The sequence below is a fragment of the Ailuropoda melanoleuca genome, chromosome 8 (assembly GCF_002007445.2).
Source record: "Ailuropoda melanoleuca isolate Jingjing chromosome 8, ASM200744v2, whole genome shotgun sequence".
In the NCBI taxonomy this organism is placed as follows: Eukaryota; Metazoa; Chordata; class Mammalia; order Carnivora; family Ursidae; genus Ailuropoda; species Ailuropoda melanoleuca.
Window position 1 is genome coordinate 122,980,977 of NC_048225.1, and position 25,030 is coordinate 123,006,006.

At 48.5% G+C, this 25,030-nt stretch overlaps 1 protein-coding gene across 4 annotated transcripts in view; it reads right to left on the reverse strand.

The window, feature by feature from the left end:
* C8H1orf226 (chromosome 8 C1orf226 homolog) overlaps positions 1 to 25,030 on the reverse strand; it is a 272,104-nt gene that overhangs the window by 138,601 nt on the left and 108,473 nt on the right. For 2 of the 4 annotated variants that reach the window (XM_034667246.1, XM_034667245.1), the window contains exon 1: positions 6,897 to 7,049. The exons of the other annotated variants lie outside the window; for them this stretch is intronic. The gene's annotated coding sequence lies outside the window, so the exon portion shown is untranslated. Of the gene's footprint in view, positions 1 to 6,896; positions 7,050 to 25,030 lie in introns of those variants that run through there. 4 annotated transcript variants of the gene reach the window in all.

A 25,030-nucleotide genomic window follows, 5' to 3' on the forward strand; every position in this document is an offset into this window, starting at 1 on the left:
CGTGGAGTGGTGGACGTCAGCTCAAGCCCAGAGCAGCGTGCAAAATCAAGTCCTCTTCATTACAGCGCTCGTTTCACTTTTTCTCTTCTACTCTTGCCTGCCCCCTCCTTCCCGAAGACCAATTAGCAATAAAAGCAGAGCAACAGCTGGAATTTTGACATTTGCTGTTGAACCACTCTTCTTTCTCAGGATCTGAGCCCTACGTTCACTGGGTGCCCTGAGGTGCTGCGCCCCTTGGCTCCCGGGGGCTGACTCTTCCAGAGACTTTCTATACGATGACTCACAGCATCTCTAATGTCGTAATCACCTTTTTATTTGGCTCGTTCCTTCATGCGTTGGGAATGTGGGAGAGCCTGGGCTGACAGTTCTTGCTTGGGGTTCTCGTGCCGTTGCCGTAGGATGCTGGCCAGCGCTGCAGTCATCTAAAGGTCAGCCTGGGCTGGGCGTGCAGGATGGCTCGCTCACAAGGCTGGCAGATGACGCTGGCTATTGACCGGGAGCCCGGCTGGAGCTGTCGACCGGAGTGCCCGCACGTGGCCTCTCCAGCACGGCTGGAGCCGGCTAGCTGGACTCCTTGGCAGCTGGGTCCTCTCAGAGTGAGGGATAGCTGTCTGGTCTTGTTTTGGAGCTAGCCTCGTTCTACGGGCAACCAGCAGTCCCTAAGGTCAGCCCGGAATCCAGGGGCGGGTAGTCGCAGACCCTCCCTCTCTCCATGACACAAGTGTCAAAGATTCTGCAGACAAGTTTTTAAATCCCCACACTGACCTGTTTAACTTAAAGTCCCCATCCACTCGGGGTCAGGGAATGGGCCTCGCATATCACCCATCATGCCTCGCAGAGCGTCTGCCTTTCAGGAGATGCTCAAGAAATAGATGCTGAGCGAACGAACAAAAGCACAAACGAGCTTCCAGAGTGAGGATCTGTTTTTTTTAAAAGTCAAGTTACTTCCCTTGAGACTCCTTTTCCTCCTCCACTGCCACAGTGGGGATACTACATTCAACTTTCATGGGATTGTGGTTAGGAATAAACACGGTAATTTATGAGGAAGGATTTTCATTTTCCCTTAGATGTTGGGAAAGACTCGAGATGGCACCCCATGGCCTGTCCGTGTCCACAGAGCTGCACGGCTTCCCCTCCTGCCCACGCTGAGATCTGTCACCCTGTCTGGCTGGCTCTCCTTCCTCTCTGCTGTCTGGTCAACTCTTGGCAGCCTGTCTCCATCTCGCACTCCTCCTGGACAGGCAGCGTGGGGATCGGAACCTGGTGCCTGGCGCCTTAGTGCAAATCTGTCTCTCCCATTCTGCAGGCTAACTGGGGGCAGGTTACTCCATCCTCCCTGGTCTTGTCTGCACCTGCACGTGGAGGATAATACTGGCTCCATGTACCTGTGTTGACCGTGAAACGTGTCACCGCACGCTGCGTGTTCAGGTGACCTAGCATACAGCAAGTGCGGCACAAGAGCCCCGCCTTCATGGATCCCCCTTCCCTCTGAACTCTGTGCTCTACCCATAATGAACACCCTTCAGAGTCCAAAACATGCCATGTTTTTTTTCAGTTCTGTGCTGTTCCACACGCAACTTCCTCCTGCGAGGATTAACTTAAAGCCCTCAGACCAGCGCCCGGCTCATGCTAAGTACCAAGCCAGTGTTGGCAATTAGGACTCTGCCTGGAATGTTCTGTCCCCACCTCTCCTCTACTCTTCCCTTGGCTAGTTCCTAGTCATATTTCCAGTCTCAGATGTTTCCTCCCAGCTTACCCTCTCCCTCCAAACCTAGGTCAGGTGTCTTTCCAATCAGGGTCACTACTGGTTCCCGTGTGTCCATATGTAGCTTACAAAAAGTCTCCCCTTCCCCAAGGCAGCATGTGTCTTGAGAGAGGGATGGACTGGATTTCAGCCCCTACTCACCCCTTCAGCCAAGAGCTGGTGAGCAGCCCCACCCAACAAAACCAGGCACAGCTGCCCGGCTTCCGGTGAGCACCCACGGCATCTGTCACAACCTAGTGCGATCAGCCCTTGTCTGTATCCCAGATACGGTCCTTTGGAGGACTCCAAAAGGCCACAGCCATAGCGGCTCTAAACGAAATCTCCAAAACCTAACATGCCACTCCACACTTAATAAGCTGCTGGGCAAATCTTTGCTGAATTAATCAATGGACCATGAGGGACAGACCAAGGCCTTGTGTTCTTTCCCTGTACTCGTTTATGGTCTTCCAGGGCCCCGGTGTAAACATAAAACCCTCAGTCACACACGCTGACGTAACACCCGTGTGTTTGTGGGGTTTGTTCTGAGGACGAGGAACAGGGAGGGAAGCTTCCAGATCCTTCCATCACACAGTGGAGTTCAGGTTCCAGCTGGAAAGAGCACTCTGCTATGAGGGCCTTCCATCCATGTGACTTATGGACCTCTGCAAATGCCACCCTGTTAAACAGCAAAGAGCTGCCAAGGGCCCAGCTGAGCCTGCCCAGGAGTGGACAGAATGTGTTACCTAAGATTTCCCTGAAAGCACTGGATAAGGGTGCTGCCCCAGCCGCTGCCCACAGAGCCAGAAGATGAGAATCCCGAGCCACACGTCTGGTGAGCAAGCAGGCCACACACACACACACACACACACACACACACACACACACACCATTCAGTCCCAGAAGTCAGTGGGGCCCTGCCTTTAGTAAGCTGGTGACAGTTGTAGCTTCTTAAAAAGGAGAGACAGTAAGTCAATAAGACAGTCTAAGCGGGGCAGTTAAGGTACCAGTTTTGACGTGTCCCTGAGGTGGCAGGGAGAGGAGTGAGTGTGGTAGGAGACGCGAAGCCTGGTGGTGGGGGCAGAACCAATGAACACACCAGGAAGCCTGGTCAGAGCTCTCGCTCCATGTTACTGGGACAAGCTGCCTTCCCTCTGTGTCTGTGTCCTCAAGTGTCAGTCAGCAATCGAGGGGTCTTTCTACTCCCTGCAGTTATTCTGAGAATAACATCAGATAAACATAAAAGCCATTTGAAAGTGGCTAATTCTCTAAGTTATTGTCATTACGTTGTCTAATTCCTCTGTATTGTCACCCTGCTCCTATGCTGCTCTCCCTCCCGGGATCCCCTTCTGTCATCTTTGTCCTTCACAACAGCTCCTAATACTCCATCTGTCTCAGCCGTCATGTGTGACTCCTCTAGATACGTAACCCGGCTTCTTGAGGGCCATGGTCACATCAGGAATTTTCTTGAGTCCTTAAAGCACAGAGCCCAGCACCTGGCACGTGGGCTCACTGAATACAGGCCTGTGTATACAGACATGTTTATGCTCATCCACAGAGGAGCTGATCACCGGAACAGCAAATCAACCCCTTCAGTGGCAGTGTTAGCTTATGTCAAATTTCATTATCCTCAAAACAGAGCTCCAAAACCTTGGCTGACGCAGTCCACCAAGTTTTAGAAATAGCTGACAGGTTAAAATCCAATCCAACCCAGTATCTGAGGGGAAAAAAAGAAGTTGCACTGAGAGAACATGATCCTTGGGCCCCAATGGTTACTTCAAAGACTCATTCCAAAGAGAAGCATCAGCAGCCCACCTGCGGGCACCTATTTGGACAGGAGCCATCTGTGGCTCGTATGTGATTTGGCTTCAGTGACTTCGACAGCAAAAGACTTATCAAGACTATTATGGTCCATTAGTTAAAACAGATGTTAAAGCAATGGATCACCAAAAAACCCAAAATGTGCATACCTAGAACATTTTACCATCTGTATATAAATGTAGGTTTATTGACATTTTTGAGGCATGTTGGTGATCTTTCCTCTAGGTATGGGTCCACACATTAATTGCCCAAAGTCTTCCTTGCATAAACAACACTGACCCTGAGTTCTAGTTTGCTTTCTTCCAAGTGGACGAAGAACTTGAAGACATCCGTGCAGTACTGGAGGCAGACTCCTTCCACGTCTGCTTCCTTCCCTTTGACTTTTTTACTGTTACCAGCTTCGCACCTAGTTCACTGGCAACTTCTTTTGCAGCAACTCACTTTTACCAATTTTGTTGGAAACCTTCAACTTAGTTTTATAAACACAGCAATTACCAGAGATTAGATGTTAAGCGCTTGGAAGAGTGCCTGGCACACAGTGGTGCTCAATGCATAGTAGCTATCTCTCCTCCCACTCATTCCATTTATGTCATGATCAAGTTATTTAGTTACAATAGCACATTTAACTGGCGCAGACAGGTACAGGAACTTGCACAATCGGCTCTTGCTATGCACTCAGCCTTAATGGAGGGAGAATTACTGTGCACACAAAAGTAACATGAGCATAGAGCAACAGTAGCCATTAATGTGTTTTGCAAAAGGAACGGAGACTAGCAAGTAAGTTAAGTGGAGATCACTTAAGAGAGTGGCTTCTCTGATGAAGTCCTTCCAATCCCTTACCTTCTTCCCACTGTGGACGCCATCGCCAACCAGAGCCAATGCATAAAGCCCACCCAGCTGAAGGGGTTACATGAAGGTCACACCCATCCACACGCCCCTCTCCAAGCCAGAATGCATCCGAAGGAAGAGGCGTTTTCCCTGACTGGCACATCTATTCTCCCTCCTTCTCCCCCAGTGCCGCCTTTTGCCCAGTGCTCTCCTCATTCATGCCCAGTAAACAGGCGGGACTATTAACGTAGGGCAGCATACTGTACATGATGCCTTCATTAAAAACAATAGCACAGTCCAATGAAGAAATGGTTGCACGGAAATGAGATTAATTTTCTCAGGCCTGGTTCACGCAAACTGGGCTGTCCTGAGCCTAGCCACAAGCCTGGCCTTGTACCAAGTGCCCACAGGCCTCTCATTTTGCCCTCCGAGGCCGACTGAGAGCACAAGTAACAGCAACAATGTCACTTTTTATTTGCGGAGTCCACTTACATTTTGCAAAATACAAAGCTAAACCTTTCCCTGCAGTCTCCCCTTTAAATGAGCTGGCCGATGGCACGTTAGAACAGGCGGTCTGTGTCCTCTCGAGTTGAGCATTCTTTTAATAAAATCCTTTAGATCTCATTTTCATTCTTGTCGGCCAACTGTCAATTGCCTGGTGAATTTCAGGCAGAGGTAATAAAATCCTATGTGCCTTAAAATCAAAATTGACCAGCATCCTCACCAAACCAGGCACCACACTGAAAAAGGGATTGCTCCCCAGTGGGTTGTAATGCTCATGTAAATGTTGGTGCAAAAGAGGGGAACAGGGACAGAAAGTGGCTGGCCTAAGGCCTTGGGTCAGAGCAGGGTTAGCAGGATGCTGGAAATCAAATCCCAATTTCCTGACCTCTCGTCCCAGCAGCTGCACTGCCTTCCCCGGGTCCAGTGTTAGAGTGAAATGGTTTAACAAGGGCTTTACTAGGTTGAAGTCAACATTAGAAAACGGATTCCATCAGCACAATCCATGGCCCTCTGTCTCGAATAAGAATTTACTCAAAAAAGAACATAGGTCTTATTCCTGAGGGACTGCAGCTTTCAGGCTGAAGTTCCTGAAAAGACTGACTCAGGAGTTCCTACCACAAGCACAGAGTCAAGAACCCTCTCCAGCAAAGGTGAGCTGGCCTCAGCGGTAAGTGGGAAATAAAGTGGTTTAAATCACCACCCTCTCACGGGACACCAAGATGAATTCAATAGCCCATACACGAATTATTGTGCTTCCTTGAGGGCCAGAGGTAAGCCACGGCCCTGATGAACACGTTACCATCCAGATGACACCACTTCACTCCCAAATAACCCACGATTTAGCTCCAGGCGGCTGCGCCGATGGCTATGGGGAGGGGGTCGGGCCAGGGAGCCCGCAGGATCTGCCTCAGAGCAAGCCTGGTGAAAGGCGGCCTTGAACCTGCCAACCTCCCTGCAAGCGGTGGGTTTCCATTTAGAGACTCCACCTCTGAACAATGAGAACAGGAAGGAAAGAGAATAGAGACACAAGACTCCTACCCACCCCACACCCCACCAAAAAATAAAATAAATAAATAAATAAATAAAAGGTTGGATGCTCTTTTCTAGAAGGAGGACGGAGAGAGGAGGCAGGGGGCCAGAAGGACAGACTCGCCCCACCTCCTCAGGGCTTAGCAGGGCTACACTCGAGGGTGGGAGGGAAGCATGTGCTTTAACACCTGGCAGGTGGCAAGACTAAAGTTAAGGAGGTCCAGGAGCTTCTCCCGGGGTATCCTTGGGCACACTGCTCGAGCTCGCAGCCCCTCAGCTGCACAATACGAATGGCCTGGTGTGAGGGGTGAGTCACTAAAAATACTTCCCTGGGGGTCAAGTGAGATGGCTCTGCACAGCATTGGACACAGATTCGGGCATTTATCAGGACGCAATATAATGGTAGCCTTTGTGCTTAGTAACCGAGGAAACGTGAGCACAGTGCCTAAGAGGGTGGGTATTCAAACCTGCCGGCTGGCATTAGAGTTGGAGAGCTACTCGCAGACGGATCATGAGGTTGAACTGTGCTGGAACACTTAAGACGGAAAGGAGCCAGATGAACAGGTCAGTAATGAAATCCAAAATAAAAAAGACCCTGGCCCACAACAGGTGAAGGACAAACACCTTTGGAATGAGAACCTTCACATGTCATCTGCCTCCTGACATTCCGCTGGGACTAGAATGGACATGAACTATATAGGCTCTGTTTCTAACCCATCCTGAAGATCCTTCCAGCCTCGGTTTCTCATCTCTATGGGATGGGTCCAATGACCTGCATGTCCCTTCCAGCACTCAGATTATTTCTAGGACTCGTTCAACTGGTGAGAGAGTGGTAGGGGCCAATGATAAGCCCACACGTATGTGTCTGTCTCTGCCTGGGGCGTCCTGGGAATGGGTGAGGCGGCCTAACATTCCTCCCACGCCAGCCCCGCGTGGACCAAGAGACAGAATCCCAGGGATTAACTGCCATCACCTTTGTGTGACTGCCTCTCGGCCTTCAATGGGCACCGCCACGCGCGCAGGTCTGCTTTTAATTAAGCAGAGAAGTGTCTGCATCCGTCCAGCCACCAAAGCTTTGATCTCCCCATGGGGCACGCTTCTGCACTGTTGACCGTGCTCCAAGAGCCTGAAACACAAACCAGTGAAAGCCTTTGACAGTTCAGGCTTGACGAAATCTCCCGGCGGCCCCCTCACAGGTGTGCCCAAGGGTGAGGGCCCACTGAGGAGCAGAGGCGCAACAGAGGGGGGCAGGGAAATGCAGCGAGGCGCACGCTGGGAAAGCAGGAACACCAGGGCCAGCTTCTCTGGTTTAGGGAAGTTCCTGAGCAAATGCACCTTAAGGCCCTGGCTGGTTACAACATATGCAATCCAACCAAGATGGGGAGACAACGAAGAGTCAGCGCAAATTCAGGTGAGCTGCAGGAACCCCTCCACAAAGGGAAAGCTCGAAGAATCAAGTCCCCAACGGTCTAACCTCATGACAGTCGGCAAGTTTACAAAGTTTTAAGATGTGGGAAAGGAAAACTTTCCCTGTACTGCACCTCTTCCCTATGCATTAAAGACTCACTGAAGGAATTCTCAGATCTAAACTAAGAAGTCATAGTCCCAATCTACAGGAACAGGTAGACCGAGTCTGTTACAGGCAGACTCAGGCTGCGTGCATCCTACCATAACAGCACATGGAAGCAGCAAAAGGGGACAGAGTCAGGGTACAGTTGGGGGACCCCAGAAGGAAAGTCCTCTTCTCCTGCATGAATCCAGATTCACCACTCCATCTGGCCAAGAACAAAGGGCGATGTGTGTTTGGGGGGGGGGGCGTCCTCTTACAGAACACTGTGAACACATGCACTTTCTGGAATGGGCTCGAGAGTTCTAGCAGCACCCACTCCTCCCATGTTGCAGATCTTTCCAATCAGACTGGGATCACGGAGAGCAGGGCAGCAACATCTTACAGGAGGGCATAATCTGGGAAGGACGGGGACATAACATGGTACAGGGAACACAGAGAGGGACAGACAGACAGGCTCTGTTGGGGAGGGGTTTAGAAGCTGGGGTCCTTGGAAGTTTGCGGAGAACAGATGTCAAAACAATCCTGCCAACTTCCTAAGAGAAAAAGGTCTACAAGAACACAATCCTAGTATACAGCTCCAACACTGCCTTTCCCCTGTCCAAAAACTACTGTCTCTCCACCACCTATGGATTAAGATAGCGGTACTCAATGCCTTCTGCAATGTAAGCCCAATGTAGCTTCCCATCCTCGCTTCATTAAACCCACTCTGTTCCAGAGACACCCTGACCTCTCTTGAGCAGACTGCGAGGCACAAGTCTGAGAACCATACACTGGCTTAATTTGTAAGCGCCTGGACTCTGAAGCTTGACTGTGTAAATATGAATTCTGTTGCCTCCTCTTATTACTTACGGGACCAAGGGCTAGTTCCCTAACCTCCAAGCATTTGTTTCCCTCGTAGAAAACGAGAAGCAGCCATATCTACACATCATAGGGTCATCAAGGATTAGAGGAGTGTATTCTTGGGGGATATTTAACAACCGTATCTGGTTCATAATAAAGTCAAAAAACATTTGCTTCTTTAAAATTTATATAGTCAGATTTAGAGTTGGTCTCATGGACCTTTGACCTTTCTAGGCCAGACCAGCATAAAGCTGAGGCAGGCTAACAGAAGCAGGACACAAGAGAGCCCCACAAAATGAGCAAGTCCCAAAAAATGGTCTTGCAGCTGTGTCCATAGACCCCACACATACAGCACAAAAGATCACAACATTCCCCATCTTCAGCTTCCCTGAGGAGAAGAAAAAAGAACCTTCACTTTTTATGACAGAGCAGAGGGGATAAAATGCTTTATACAGAAGAGGCAAAATAAATCAGTTGCAATAACGGCCTTTTAATTCCCTGATTCCCCAAGAGGAAGAAAGGAAATGAACAATGACCAGCATTCCAATGACGGCCATTACCAAGCAGCTTTTAACAGAAACAGCATAAACCACCTTCTCTTATCCAGAAACCTGGAGACTGGGGTTTCTGCCACCTTCGGGACTCCTGGTCGTGACTTTTTAAACTCAGAAGACCGTGAAGCGTTGCACCTTACAAAGCTGGGTGCACACACTCGTTGGAGTCAACCCATTTCAACTGTGACCAACGGAGGCCCAAGAGCCTGGGCCCCCATAAGCCTCTGGGCCACAAGAGCATGGATTTTAAGCAAACTGTGTGCTCATTTAAGAGAATCTGATCTGAAACTAATGAGGTACTATATGTTGGCTAACTGAATTTAAATTACAAAATAAATAAGAGAATCTGAAAATACATAAATGTAGGAAGAAGAAACCAAACAGCTTTCAAACCACTTCCCAATGATAACCATTGTTAATATTTGAGTGCATTTCTCTTTTTTTAATATGTAGGTTTCTGTTTGAAGTTTTGTTGTTGTTACAAAATTGACATTCTATTTATACACAATTCTACATGCTATTTGACTTAGCATAATAAAAGCTTCCCCCCACAAATTCTTGTGACTTTTTAGAACATCAATATTCCATTATGTGGCCACATAATTATTATAATTATGAGCCAGTTATCAATTTATGGCATCTCAGCTGCATATCCATGATGCTATGACCAGCTTTCTGAGCCAACTGTGCTCTCCAGCATGGTAGCCACGAACCATTTCAGCATCTGAAATACAGCCGGTGTGAACAGAGAAGTGCTCTAGGTTTGACACACACCCAGAACTTTGAAGACTTACCACAACATGCATAAAATATCTCAATGATTTTATACTGATTACATACTGAAATAATACTTTAGATATATCAGGTTCAATAGAACACATTCTCGAAATTAATGTAACCTGGTTCTTTTTGCTTCTCTCATGTGGCTACTGGAAAATTTAACATCACATGAGTAACTTGCATCCTGTTTCTATTGGACTGAGCTGCTGTAAACATGTCTCCTTTGCCGGCCGGCACAACACGAGGTCTTGTCAGTAGAGGGTGCTGGAAGGACACTGCGGTAAGAAGGTTTCTCTTCGAGGTTGTAGTGCTTTTGTTCTTGCTTCCCCTGCACAGCAGGAGACTTTCTGGCCCCTGGAATGTGGGAGCCTCCTGTGACATACAGCCTCCCCTCACTGAGTCTTGCTGGGGCCCCAGTGACTTCTCCAGCCTCCAGTGAGCCCCAAACACACTCACTCTCTCTCAAGAGATCGCAATCTCAACGTTGGGGGACCCTCCGTCCTATTTTATCTTTCCTTGAATATTCTCCCTCAGTCCTAGAGCTGGAAGTTGTGCTTGTATTCTCCAGAATTCTCTTTACCCCTCTTGCAATTAGTTCTTGTTTACTAGGTTAATAATTCTTCATATTCCATTTTTCCTGGTCAAATGACTGGTCTGGTTTCTGTCACCTGCCCGGACCCTACGGACATGGAAGTCACAGACGGATTGTCAACGAGGCTTTGGGCACTTGCCCCACATCCTCCAGTCCTCACTGGGCTTTTTCTCCAATGCTGTTTTTCCTCCTCCCCCACAGTCCATTCCCTGAAAGCAGGAATGCTTCCCACTACACCACTACCACCCTGCCATCATCACGTGGGGAGCACCTTAGGAGCTCAAATTAATAAGTCTATTGGGAGCTGTGCCTTCTATTCCTTCGACAAATATTGACTTAGCTGCTGTTACAGGAAGGTAACGTGCTGCTACGGGGTGGAGGGTGACCGTGGGATGGAGGGAGAGGTGACACACAGAAAAGAGAAACAGGCAGAGGAAACAAACGCTGACTTCAAGCACCTATCAGCCTGGCCAATAAAAATAATGGATGCTACAAATTACTCTATCATAAAACAGGAGAAAAGTAAAAATTACAAAAATAAAAGCAGCCGCTAATCCATTTTGGGTGCCCTAACTGGCCACAGGAAAATATATAAAGAAAACAAAAAGAACTGTTTGGACCCGTCTCTCTCCTCACCCCAGGCATGCAGCCAGCCAGGCTCTTACTAACCAAAGGCTCTGCTCTCCATCAGCAGCTCCAGCTCCTACAATCACACTGACCTCTGCCTCCCCGCCCCCCAAAGCCACAGGCAAGCTACACATCCCAGGGACACTCCTGGGGACATCCGGAGCCGTCAGCATCAGCCCCACACCCCAATTTCTACCTTTAATAAAAGACTAAGACAGGGGCGCCTGGGTGGTACAGTCAGTTAAGCATCTGACTCTTGATTTCGGCTCAGGTCGTGACCTCGGGGACAAGAGATCGAACCCCATGTCAGGCTCTATGCTCTGCGCAGAGTCTGCTTGGGATTCTTTCTCCCTCTTCCTCTGCCCCTCCCCCTTGCTCTCTAAAATAAATCTTTTAAATAAATAAAAAATAGAGGATTGAGATATTACCTACTCCCATGGAAATCTTAGTTCTCGAATTCCTAGGATTCATTTTAATAGACTCCAGTTCTCTGCCAAAGTTCTCCATCTTCTCTCGTCCCTTAAACTTACTAATTGCTGCTTTAAAGCCCCCGTGTGGTCACTACCATGCACGGAGCTCCTGCTCTGGTCTCTTCCTTTTGTTTTTCATCTCGTTTTTCATTTGATTTGACTCTCAAACATCTGGTCATGTTTCACTGACTGTAATACATTGTATATGAAAAATTAGTACCAGGAGCCTCCGAAAGACCCCATCTTCCTCCGGAGAGGAATTATGTGCCTTTTGCAGGCAAGGGGATAGAGAAGCAGCACCACCTTGATTCAGCCCAGTGGGTCAGAAGCTAAGTGCGGGCCTTGGGTGGGCTTCTCTACTTCCCATTTGCCCTCTCCCCCAACATATAAGCTGTCAGGGCTCCAAGCTGAAAGCAGGGGCAGGAAGGATGTTTATCAGGACCCCTCCCCTCTTGGGTGAGCCCTAGAGCCACGATTTGTCTCCCCAGTTCTGCAAGATCCCGGAGAGCTCCATGCAACTGTTTAGCCTCTGTGCTGCCACTTAACAAGCCGGCAAGAAATGTGAGGGGAACATGGCACCTAGTGTCAGGCTCACCTCTCCGTCCTTCCCTTCTCTCCGGAACTCACCGCCTTAGCAGCCTCCAGACAGACCTTCTACCATTTATATTCACACACACGATAGGCATGTATATGCTTTTCTAGTCCCCCCAGTGGAAGGATGGGTAGGATACAAACTGCTCTGACAAAACCGGGAGAAACCCGAGAAAGCAGCAGCTCACTGTATGTCAGCTTCTCAGCCCAGCCTCTAAGCTTTGCTCCTTTCAGACGTTCTAGCCCTTCCGATCTCTCCACTGCCTCACTTTTGGCTGCAAAAGCACACTTCTCAGCTCGACCCAGTCTGCAGTGGACACGGTGTCTTAGTCCCCCGCCCCAACCATAAACCCTGAGTTTTCAATGCAGAGATATCCACTTGAATCCTGTTTAATATTCTTGTGCAATAAACTATTTTCATCTTACAGGTACTGCTCCTCCTGGATCTCTCTGCAGTTCTACATACACACATATTTAAGACCTTTTCAGAGTGCTCCACTGCTCTTGTCTGCTCACGTGAGGGAGGCTGCTCGTCTGCTTCCTGACTCTCACCGGCACGGTTTTTCCAGAGGGCTCTGGGATTTTGTTTGCAAACTCATCTTGCATAGGAGTTTTTCCTCCTTACCTGCCCCTCCCGGCCAGCTGACACCAGGGCTGGGCTGTGCTGTGTGGGATATGGGATGCTAAGCAAGGCTGGAAGGCAGGCTTTTAGGATCTTCTCCTTTATGGACAAGGAAGCCCAGGGTATCAGTCAGATCTGTGATGTTGTCCAGCCGTGGGTCCCATCACCGAGGGCCGCCGCGAATGACCGCCTCCAGCACCCTGGCTAAGGAGTCCGGTCCTGAAGTCTGAGATAGCAATCTGCTTGCCTTCCATTCCTGATCCAAAAACTGTTCCTTTTGGTTTTAGATTCAATTCTTTGAAAGATTTTATTTGAGAGAGAGAGAGCGTGCAGGAGCAGAAGGGAGAGGCACAGAAGGAGAGGCAGATTCCCCATTGGGAAGGGAACTCGACATGGAGCTTGATCCCAGGACCCTGGATCATGAACCCAGCCAAAGGCAGATGCTTAAACCAACTGAGCCACCCAAGTGCCTCCAATTTTTTAAAAAAAATGTTTCTAGAGGAGAGAACAGAGGACTTTGTGTTTGGAACAGAGGAGAGACGATTTTGAACGTGTTCACTTGTAGTCACAAAACGTCCACAAAGAAATTTAAATATGGCCCTCTTAACTATTAAAAAGCTTACATTCTTTTAAAAATGTTATAAATTCTTTAATATATAGAAATAGATAATTCAATAACAAATGCATTAGGGAAAAAAAAAAAGACCGGGAGCATATAGTCGATAAATGTTAAATGATAACTCAAGGTTATAATTCAGCATGAGAATTGTGTTTTTAGCTTATTTGAAACACATTTTCTGCAATCATTAATATACTGTCCAGGATGTTCACAGCCCAAAGGGAAATGAATGGTACAATGAGACCTATTTGTTCTCCCCTGCCCACACCCCCCAAATTGGCCCTTTGGGGAGGAAAAGCTACGGGCCTCCTGGAGAAAGAGTGGAGAGCAGAGCCCAGGCCTGGCGTGGAAGGCTAACTAAAGAGGGGAGGATTTAAGAGCTCCCTGAGGACAGCAGCAGCTTAGGAAGACACAAAGTGCTAATGGGCATATTCATCACTTGCTCCCTAACTGGCCCAGAACTCAGGAAGACATACAGCCCGAAGGAGGGAAGGGAGCTGAATCAGCCTGCAGGAGAAAGTCAATATCTACGAAAGCTAACAATTCAAAGTTAGGAATGGCTTCCACCGAACTTCCACAGAAAAGCCTTCCCGATACCCCCAAACTAACATCAGGGTACTCTGCTGCGTTCCCATCACACCTGTTACTATTTCTTCAGTGCACCTGTCACAGTTCACGAGTGTGCCCCCACTGCTACAATGTTGGGTGTGTGTTTAGAACCCCGGCCAGGAGGCCAAGGACTGTGTCTGCTCTCTTCCCTTCTGAAGCCCCAGGGCCCAGTAAACTCCTCTTAAATGAATGTAGTACACAAGCAAAAATATTCTTACAACATTCCTGGTTTCTCAACAAATCACCTTAATTTGCTTAGTTTCATTTTATGAGAGATGACTTGCGCTGTGGGTGGGCTCTGGCTCAAGCAGGAGTGACTCCCAGGCTTCTAATCCAAGGAGCACCCAGAGTGATCTCAGGATCGTGCCGGGGGAACGCAGAACACAAGAAAGTCAGAATCCTCACCTCTTTCAAGCAGACCAGACAGCTGAGGTCGGCAAAGTGAGGACTTTAACCTGGAACGGTTGGAGAGTGAAAACTTGAACGAAATGGAACATGGGACAACCTATGTGAGACACCTTTAAGCCTCTTTAGAAAAGGGCAGGCATATCATAATGTATAGAAAGCGCTCCCCCACACACGTATTCCTTCACACGACCTCCCTTAAAAGGCACGCCCTGCAGGTGCTGACACCCAGTTCACAGGCTGCGGAAGTCAGTGGCGCTCAGAGGTACAGCTGGGCCGGAGCACCTGCTGTGGGGGGTGCTCTGGTCTACGGAGCATGGAACAGGGTGAGGAAAGAGGAGGGACAGACCGGAAGGGACACTTTGCCCGTGACTAGTTGTGTTTTGTGTAGTGACAACAGTCCAGGCCTTCGGGAAAGGGGAGAGCTTTGAATAAAAATTAATGAGTAAGAAATAAGGGGAGTGACCTCCTAACCCTACCCCAGGGTTCAGAAAACACTGAAGCTTGTGCTGATCGTTATCACTGCAGGCTCCAGAGGGACCAGAACGAATGGTCTGGCTTCAGTGAGAAGCATGTGGGGTGCTGGAGGGGTGACAGCCATCCCGTTCCTGGCTTCTGGGTCTCGGCTCTATCAGTGGGAAGAGAATCATTTCCAGGGGGAAAACTGCTTAGAACCTTATTTTCACTGAGATGCTTCTTTTTTGGATGCTCATTTCTCCCCGTTTAAGTCTCCCCAGGGCTTCCCTGTTTTACTCATGACCCCCGAGCCCCTGGCCTCCCTCTGAGAAGGTCACTCTGGACGTGTGTGGTTCCATCCTGTAAAGACCATCGGTCTTAGCCAAACTGTGGGGAGGATGCCAACCGATTCCTGGGGCAACAAAGACAGACAGACGCTCTGCTAACTTCTCTTTCTCTCACTTTCTGCCAAAGTTTCTCTGGACAAAGTCAGGCTCATGGGATGGGCCCATAGCACTGCCTCTGTCTTCTTATTCAATCACTCTTCATATTTTATTTTGTTTTAGTTTTTGTTAAAGCAAGGCTTTCTATCAGAAGCCTTGCCCCTCTTAGCATCACAGCTACCTGCCTCCAATGCAACACGTATTTCTATTTGACCTTTCTCTGGGTTCCCAGGGTACCTAAAAAGCTCGACCGCCCTAAAAACCGAATAACGCCTTAAGCTGCCCCTGGCGTGTTTCCTCTACTAACAAAGTTCATTGTTCTTACAAAGCCAAGTCTCCACCAGAGAAAAGAATTTGTAAATGTCAGAAGCAGGAAGAAACTGCCAGAACTACAGTCAATGCTAAAACAAACAACAGACATAGAGGCAGGCAATAAACACATGAACGGTCTCAAGAATCGATCCTCACCTTACTTCCTAATTGGGTTCCTGAGCCGAGCACATCCCAAACCTCAAACCTGTCTATCGTGGGCTGAGAAGGGTCTGCCTTTCCCCCGTTCTCTCTCTCCACCAGAAACACTCCGAGATCTTGAATGAAAGGTGTTAGGACTGCAAACTTTGTTCATTACAAGGTAAGGATTCTACATTCTTTAAACCTGCAAATGCAAAGTGCCAGTGAATACAAATTAAAATTATTTACATCAACTTTCTAAAAGTGAACTGGAGACACTCTTTCATAGAGCAACTCTCTGATTAAAAAAAAAAAAAAAGATACTCTCCAGGGCACCCAGGCATAACTGAAAGGTGCCTTTTGGGCTCAGAAACAAATTTTATACGTGTTATATAACCATGTATGGTACTGAAATGTTTACCTGGACTCCCTTCAGGTTTCCTCCTGCGAATCGGCTAACATGCCAACAGAGGCAGCAGGTGCTAGGACTGCAAAGCTCTGAAATTTTAATAATTTCCTATCGCCACTGAACTAGGACTATTAAAACAGCTGAACTTAGATGATTCATAAAGAAAGTATTTATGGAAACAATTATAAGCACAATTAGGAATTTTTCTCAGAAATCTCTTAATCATAGTTCCATTGAACCGTCATCTCAACTTCAGATTTTCATTAAAATTGTTTCTATGCTTTGACTTTGGAAAATCAACCCCTCTTCAGACCTCCCTCCAAACATTAAGCTCCGCTTAATGCCTTTCCGCCTGCCTTTCCTCGACCCTCGTAGAGCCTCAGCCCCTCGCCGACCCCTGTCCACTCTGGAGCAAGGAAGAACCTACCTTGTGACTGCTTTCAAATAATCACAGGACTGGTCTTGGTTGTTTTCTTGTCCTTTACAGTTTCTCTGCTTTCTCAATATAACACCAAAAAAAAAAAAAAAAAAAGGCAGCTGGGGGAGGGTGTAAGGTTAGGACGTAGGTCTACAAACTGCACCTCTAAGCTAAAAGCAGAAAATCTCATAACTAGATTGTAAACGAGGAATTTGTTCACTCAACTCTTACACATAACAGGAATGATCGCAATAGTCTCACATAGAATTCCCAAACATTTTCTTAAAGATTCCACGTCTTATACTCGACATCCTGAATAAAGTGTTAAAAAGTCTGTGAATGAAGTACTCTCATGGTATTACTTTTTTTTTTTTTTTAAGATTCATTTATGAAAGCACCAGCACACACAAGCAGAAGGGGCAGAGGGAACCCCGAGCACACTCTGCGCTGAGTGTGGAGCCCGATGCGGGGCTCTATCCCACGACCCTGAGACCACGACCTGAGCCAAAACCAAGAGTTGGATGCTCCACTGACTGACCCAGGTGCCGCTGGTGTGGTTTTACAACCAATAAACGAGCGGGGGTGGTGAGGGCTGAGAGTCTCCTCGTGGCTAACGACAAAATGAGGAGTGGTGTGACCTGTGGGCACCACCCCCTCACATCGGCACACTCACTTCCAACCTCTCTCGACCTCAACCAATCACGTGGGCCTTAGCCTTGCCCCACGAGGAATGCAAATGTCCACACGGACCAGCAGAAGTTACTTTTCTTTTCTTGTTTTATCTTCAGCAGCTTCATGCCTTTTCAGAATGATGCGGGATGTGCCGGTCATGATCAACAGGAAATGTAAGGAGTCCCCCAAAGAGGTCAAACACGGTACAACCTCACTGTCAACCAGCAACAGCCACCACCACGGGCCACCTGTGTTTGGCCACGTGCCTGTCGGGCTTATGAACTCAATTAATAAAGTTCACAGTTGAGGCTGATGTGGCACCAAATGATTTTCACTAAAAATTATAAAAAACAAAAACAAAACACCTGCTTGATGAAAGAGGCACCCATGTGCATCTTCGGTCCACCAACAGAACACGGATCCCCTCAGTGGTATCAATACCACGAAATCATCCTCATCCTTCAGAGAATCCACCTTGTGCTGGGGGCACCCAGTCCTTATTAGCCCTTTAACGAACACCAGTCAGGTGAAAAGGGCTCTCAAACGTCCACTCAGTCATACTAGAGGAAGAAATGAACGATACTGGCCACTCTCAGACATTGTTCCTTGCATGTCAAGATAGTACAGCTCTGATCCGTTGAACATTAACGGCGGGAACCAACGTGATAGCCCCTAAAATGCTGGCACAGCCTCCAACTTAGCCATCCCACACGTAGCAGTGAGGCCTGCAGAAATGCAGAGTGCATGGAGAGACCCACAAGTGTATTCATCGCGACATTCCTTTATCATAGAAAAGAGTTTTTTAATTCACTGGGGGAATGATTATGTAAATTATAATTTCATACAACAGAACACTGGGGGGCTATTACAGAGGAACGCAGATGATCTGCATATATTGACATGAAAGGAGGTCTGTAATTGGCCACGAGTAGCAAAGGTACTGTGTGATCCCATTTTCCTGTTAAAAATCAGTAGCTGGCATCAGAGGGCTCATGCTCCAGAGCTTTGTTAAATATTGACATGGGTTTTTAAATTTAACAGTCCTAGGAGTTACTTAATATTCTCCATTTGAAAACCAAGGAGAGTCAGGCTCTGGGTGTAAAGATTTGCCCGAGGTCAAAAAGCCAGTGAGCTGTGGGTCAGGCACTGACATGTGTCATGTGCATAAAAAACAAAACAAAAAGGAATGCAAGATTACCAGAGGTGTTAATGGTGATAAGCTCTCTAGAGATGGAGAATGAAAGTATGATTTTAGGGACGCCTGGGTGGCTCAGTCCGTTAAGCATCTGCCTTTGCTCAGTTTATGATCCCGGAGTCGAGGGATCAAACGGGCATCGGTGTCCCCACTCAGCGGGGAGCCTGCTTCTCCCTCTGCCCCTCTCCCCTGCTCGTGCTCTCCCTCAAATAAATTTAAAAAAAAAAGAAAAGAAAATACATTCTCTTCTCAACAATTAGAATTTATTTGCCCCATCAAGAAATTCTAGTTGTAAGCTGAAAAGGACAGAAAACCCAGCAGGCCTTCAGTGTGAATTCCTGAATAGGTTAACACCATGCAGTCAGCCAAACCGTCACCTCAAACACAGCATTTAAAGGGCTTGGTTTGGTTTTTCCTGGAATAGAGCACTGAGCAGTAGTCAACATATTCTGGATAATAAGACTCATTATCTGATACACATATTGAAGCTGTGAATCATATCAACCCTCCCAATTTGGCCCAAAGATTCCAAGCATATGTGATACCTACATACATAAATTACCACGTGTATCATGGCAGTGGGCCCTCGGCACGAGGCCACAGGGGAAGGATCGGTCTTGCCTGATGAGGTTACCAAAGTGGGAGAATTTAGAGCCAGAAGAGAAAATAGTGATCGGGGCAACCCAGGAGGTCCTCATGTAAGCTCCTGTCCTGTCAAAACCCAGGAATCAAATCCCAGCCCTAGAAAAGTCACAGCAGCCTCCCAAGTCCAGATCACAAGATCTCCGCTCTATAAGTGAGAAAATTAACTCGTGGCAGGTGTACCTGCGTCAGTTTGACCAGGCACATGGGTTCAACGTGCACTCTGGACCCCGTGTGCTCTACATATGCCATCCATCCACCTGCCGCCCCCGTTAAGATGCCTGCTGTCCGTGGCAACACCACCTAGACCCACGCAGGCCACCCAGCACTTCCCCCAACTCCAGCTGGCCACGAGCGAGGGAGGCAGCTACAAAGAAAGAAGAAAACTCCCAATTCCTACAGCATTCCATCCCTGCTCACGTGCACGTGTGAAAAGCAGCCACGGGGCGATGCTTCCTCTTTCCCAGGTGCATGGCAGATAAAACTGCTTCCTAAAAGGTAAAGTTTCAGGCAACAGGTTCTCCCGGCCATCTGTCTTTCCCTCGAGCAGCAATGTCATTATAGCAAGCCTAGTGAATCCTAGAAGCAAGCTGAAAACCTCATGCCGTTATTCATACGGGAGGAAGCGTCTTCCTAGAAGGCTGGGGGTTTCCAGGGCCGCTCTCCTGGAACGCAGTGCTGCCCACCAGGGGCGACGAGCCACTCTGAAGGTGGACGCGGTTTCCGGCAGCTCTTCGAAAGAATCACTAATGCACCCGCTCTGTCTCCTCATGAGACCAGCCACCATAATCGTTTAAAAAGGAAAAGGATTTGTTTGGTTTGGGTGGGAGAGGAAGGAAAGAGGCTCAAGGATGAAGGCAGAGCCAGGACCCCGATCCACAGCCTGGGGATAAAGACCAGGCAGCGGTGAGGGGCTATTTTGAAAGAGAGGCAGAAGGACCAGATCCTTGGGGCCCATGAGATGGAAGGAAGATGCAAACAGGAACCTACACCCAAGACCTAGGGCTTAAGTCTTACTGCCCACGTTCCTGGGGTCAGCCCCTCCTTATAGCTAATATTACCGAGCACCTTCATGGGCCAGGCCCTGGTGGAGACTCCGGACACACTCTGTCACCTGTGACAGGGACTCCAGGAGGCAAACGTTCTCATCCCCATTCTACAGCGAGCTCTCAGTGAGACAGCTGGGAAATGACATTCACACCCCATACCAGGTGTAAAAGCTGCTGCTACCCCAGAGGCCTTCCCTGGGCCCTTGGGGAATGTCCTAAGATGATCCGAAAGCTAAGTGAAAGCCTGGTTTAGGCCAAGCCATCAACAACCGCTTAGGTGATATCAAGCCTAGCAGGGCAGAGAGGAGACATTTCAAACTGGCCGCAGAAGCAGTGTGGAGGACACCGTGCCCAGAGCTGCATCTGTCCTCCAGCAGAGGAAGCACCCGAAAGTGACCCCACATGGGCAGGCCCCGACACGCCTGCCTCTTGCCCGACAGGCTGGGATCCAGGAACAGCAGGAGGCTGGAGTTGGGGCCACTCAGTGAGGCAAACTGGTCTTGGATATGTTCTAATATGTTCTAATTCTACCAGCAAACTACATGTGATCATCGCCCGCCCGAGACCAGCAAGCCCCTCATCCATCCTGAAGACCCTTGCTCAAGATCTGCAGGACAAGGACACCTGCAGGACCTAGCCCAGGGCAGTGGTGGGAGTGGGGGCAGTAACAGTAGAGGAAACCAAGGCACAGAGAAGCTAAGAAACTTGCCCAAGGTCACACAGCTCATAATAGTAGCGCCAAGATTTGAACCCAGGCTTCCCGGTTCCAGGGCTAAATATTCCTACAATATTCTTAGAATTCTTCTCTTTCTAAATATAATTTTTGTTTACATTTCTTGGTACTCTTAGAATTACAACAGGCTTCTCATGTAACCGCAAANTATCTGCAAACATACTTCTGAGGTTAATAGGTCAAATTTTAATGTTCCCATTTAGAAGATGAATAAACCAAAGCACGNAACCGCAAACATACTTCTGAGGTTAATAGGTCAAATTTTAATGTTCCCATTTAGAAGATGAATAAACCAAAGCACGGAGGTTACATGACCTGCCGCAAGTATACGGTGGGAATTCGTGCCAGGGCTGAGATTAAAATACAGGGCACCAAGAGTCAGAATCTAGAAGTGAATGGCCCAGTGTCTGCCCAGGAACCGATAACAGGATGTCCACAGGTGTCATTCATGTGCCCCCATCGGCGGGACCTCCCCTCGTTGGTTGGGGCAGTTAAACAGGCTCTGATCCTGTGGCGAGAAATCCTCTTCCTTCTCGGTCACTGTGGGAAGGTGGGTTTCTTACTGCTGGGGACCTACCACACAGCGGCCTGGTGAGGTTACCAGCAGAGATAAGAACAGGAGTGGGACTCAGGTGGCTCGGGGCAGGGAGCAACCACTGAGAAAGAAAGCGAAGAAGGCAGCAAGGGGGTAAGCATCAGGGCGGGGAAGGAAAGGGATGTAAATGCGTGTCAGTGGAGTCAAAGCGTGAGGACGGGGAGGAGAGGGGGAGGGAGAAGCGGGGGAGCAGCAGCTCCCTGCACCACCCCCCAGAGGGGCAAACACGTGGAGGCCAGACCCAGACCCGAGGGCGGTCAAAGAGCACCCAAGTATCATTGCGTGGAGAGCATGTGCACGAGAAAGATCTGATGGCTAACAAAACAAGGCTGGTGAGGTCACGAGCTTGTTCATGTTTCCCCAAATTTTACATAAGAAGGTTACATTATTTTATAATTATTGTGAAGGGCACTGCTTGAGCCTACGGTGCACTTGGGGATTCAGGCCTCTCTGGGCCCGAGTGAAGGACCTCGGGGCCATCCTGCCAGAAGACCATCTGGATGATGGACAAAGGACCCGCAGGAAGCGTGTGCATCTTGAGGAAGGCAAGTCTCCTTCGGGACCCACGAGGCTCAGAAATACTTGAGCCAGTAGCAGGGTTCAGGCCGGGGTGCAGAGAAATTCTAAGCCTAACACAGTGCCTGTCGCTCCATCCTGTGGCCTGGCATCCCCAGACTCGTGTTTGTACCTTAGGAAAAGACCACAAACAGCAGGATGTCGGGGAGCAACAGAAGACCACCACCCCGGGGTTGTCTGAGCTACAAGTGAAGGTCTCAGTGCTTCACTGGAGGGCACAGCAGTGTTGCCGCCTGGGAGGACGTGGCCCAGCATGGCCCAGCCAGGCAGCGTCATGCAGCACAGGGGCGTGATGGCAGCAGAGTGCTATGTGACCTGACTCTGGTCCCAGGGCCGGGGTGGGTGCTCAGAACAGTCATGGGGATGTAAGGACATGGGAGGAAAGTGGCTATAGGATCCATGAGGCACCTTCCAGGGGTGCTCAGAAATACTCAGAGAAGCTTCCGGAGAAAGAAGCATCAAAGTCTCACTGTGGTGCTAGGGGCAGAGCCAGAGGAATGTTTTTCATATTAAAGTTGTTCTATTTTCGCATTTTTTAAATTTTCTTATTTCTTTAAGTAGGCTCCATGCCCAACGTGGGGCTTGAACTCATGACCCTGAGATCGAGGGTCGACGGTCGCATGCTCCACTGACTGAGCCAGCCAGGAGCCCTGAAGCTGTTCTATTTTTGATGCTCCACTCACTGATGTGGCCTGGAGGGGGAAAAAAGGGATTTTTTTTTTTTTTTCAAAAAGTTTAAGACTCAAAAATAACACTGGTGAATTAGTAATTGAAAGCAACTCTAAGGGGCAAGAGAAATAGAGGAACAGACTAATAAACAAATTTAAGCACACAGATGGAACTCCCACGTGGTGTTAGCCATTGTTTGTGTAACAAAAGAGTGGGTAATTTCAGACAGAAAATTAAGCAAAATAGCAGCTCTATATAGCTCTATGAGGTGCTTCAGTAACAATCAAGAGTAATAAATATATAAGACGAAAGGCAAAGGAATACAAAGTAGCCAAGAAAGAAAAGGATATTTCAAAGAATCAGAAAGATGTACAGTTTGGCAGGAAAGGTTAATCAGTCACCTGAATGGTGGAAGGATGGGAGAAATGCTGAGAATTACTTTTGATCAGAAGACAAATGACCAAGGTAAGAATCCAACCTCCAAGGAGCTAGCTCTTCCTTCCACTCCCTCGCATGGCAGCCCACGCCTGCCTTGAGCTAACTGAGGGCCGCCATGTCTTACAGACTCGACTCCTTGTGGCCAGCGCCTAGCACAGTGCCTGGCAGACAGGAAGCCTCAAATGGGTGTTCCCTGAACGAGCAAAGAAGTGTTAAGGGAGCTGAAATAAAAGCCTATCTCTGGAAGACATAGGGAAAGGAAGCCCTGGTCCCTAAGGCCACCAGAGAAGGCGGCTCGCACAGATGGCGTTTCCCGGAATTCCATTTTATATACTCGTTAATGGTCTCCCATGCACAGGCTCTGTGTCCACCAGGAAGCCTGAGGTCCTAGAGAGCAAGGACCACAAACTCCTACGTCCTCCTTCCCAGCGCCTGGCACAGGGCAGGATTGGGGGTCTTAAAGAGTTATTCATTAAATAGGCTTAATGAAGAAGATGAGAAGAGACAAGGAAAGTTACTCCTAGCAGGCAAGGTTCTTTCATTTCCATTTACAGGAGGAATGAGCCGGCTATTTATCAGGCTTCATTGCGACAGGCATTCCTGCAGGACAAAGGCAGCCTTTGAGACCAACAGGAGTGGCAGTGCCTTCAGCACAGCTCCCGGCTTGGTGTTTCCACGGGAGAGCTCAGGGTCAATAGTAAAGTACGCCGGCGGGGGCACATGCCAGTAGTTGGCGTGGCACCTGCCTGGGGCTCGGACGGACTCCAGGCAGCCCGACTCAAGTCAAGAAAGCTCATAATTCATCCAGAGGAGAATTCAAAAACAATCCAATTAGTTGAGTATGGCTGCAGATTGGTCAATTGAGTGTCAACTAAATTCAACAGTCAGGGCAGGAAGGAGGGGACCAGCCCAGCCCTCTTTCCCCAGAGCCCATGACCCAGGAGAGGGTGAAAGGTCTCCGTTTCTTGGATTCGAGGGCTCCAGCCATAACAACCTGTCAGCAGAAATGCCTGCACGGGACCAGGGGGAGAGTCTCCTCCCTTAATGCAAAAATTCCTAGGCAGGCAGCTCCCTGTGTAACTACCACTAGATTAAAGGGGCAAGACAAAGGAGCTAATTATTAGATAAGGAAAGGCTCCGGGACAGGAAACGCAGCAGGTGATTATAGCCAGCACTAAGGAGGAGAGTTGCCGGTGTATTTAAACGTGTGTGGAACAAAGCACAAGGGGCCATGATCACAAGTTCATGTCCTTCCTAAGGAAACATGCCAGGGTCTTCAGTAACTCGGGACTCCCTCACTGCTCCTGGGCTCCTCTGAGTTGGGGAAGGCCCATGGGCAGCCAGCCCTGCCTTGATCCCCGCCCCCACCCCAGGCACCCTCTACACCTACCCTGCCTAGATACAACTTCCCACTCCACCCATACTATTCAAGAGAGTCAGAAATGGTTTCGCTGAGCAAGAATCAGCAGCTCGTCCCTTGAGATCAAAGAAGTCACAGAACTTTCAAGGGACAGTCTCCAGGCTCATCTGGTAACTGGTACTGACACATACAGCTGGGCTTGTCAACACTACCCACTGTACTGCCAAGCACTCCCTGCGCAGTTCAGGAATTAGACATTCACAGATACAGGAAAAGCAATTCTAAAATTCATATGGAATCACAGGTAGTCAAAGCAATCTTGAAAAAGAATAACTAAGCTGGAGGCATCCCTCTACCTGATTTGAAACTGTATTACAAAGTTACAGTAACCAGAACAGCATGGTATTGGCATAAAGAGAAACACAGAGACCAGTGGAAGTCCACAGAAAGCCCAGAGATAAACCAGGTCCATATGGTCATCTAATTTTCAACAAGGGCACCAAGAATATACAACAGGGAAAGGGTAGACTCTTCAATAAATGGTTTGGGAAAACTGGATATCCACCTGCAAAAAAATAAAGTGGGTCCCATCTCTTAACCCATAAAAGACAACAGAAAATGGATGGAAGACTTAAAATAAGACCCCAAACCATAAAACTCCTAGAAGAAAACATGAGGGGAAAAAATATTTGACATTGGTCTTGACAATGATTTTTTTTTTTT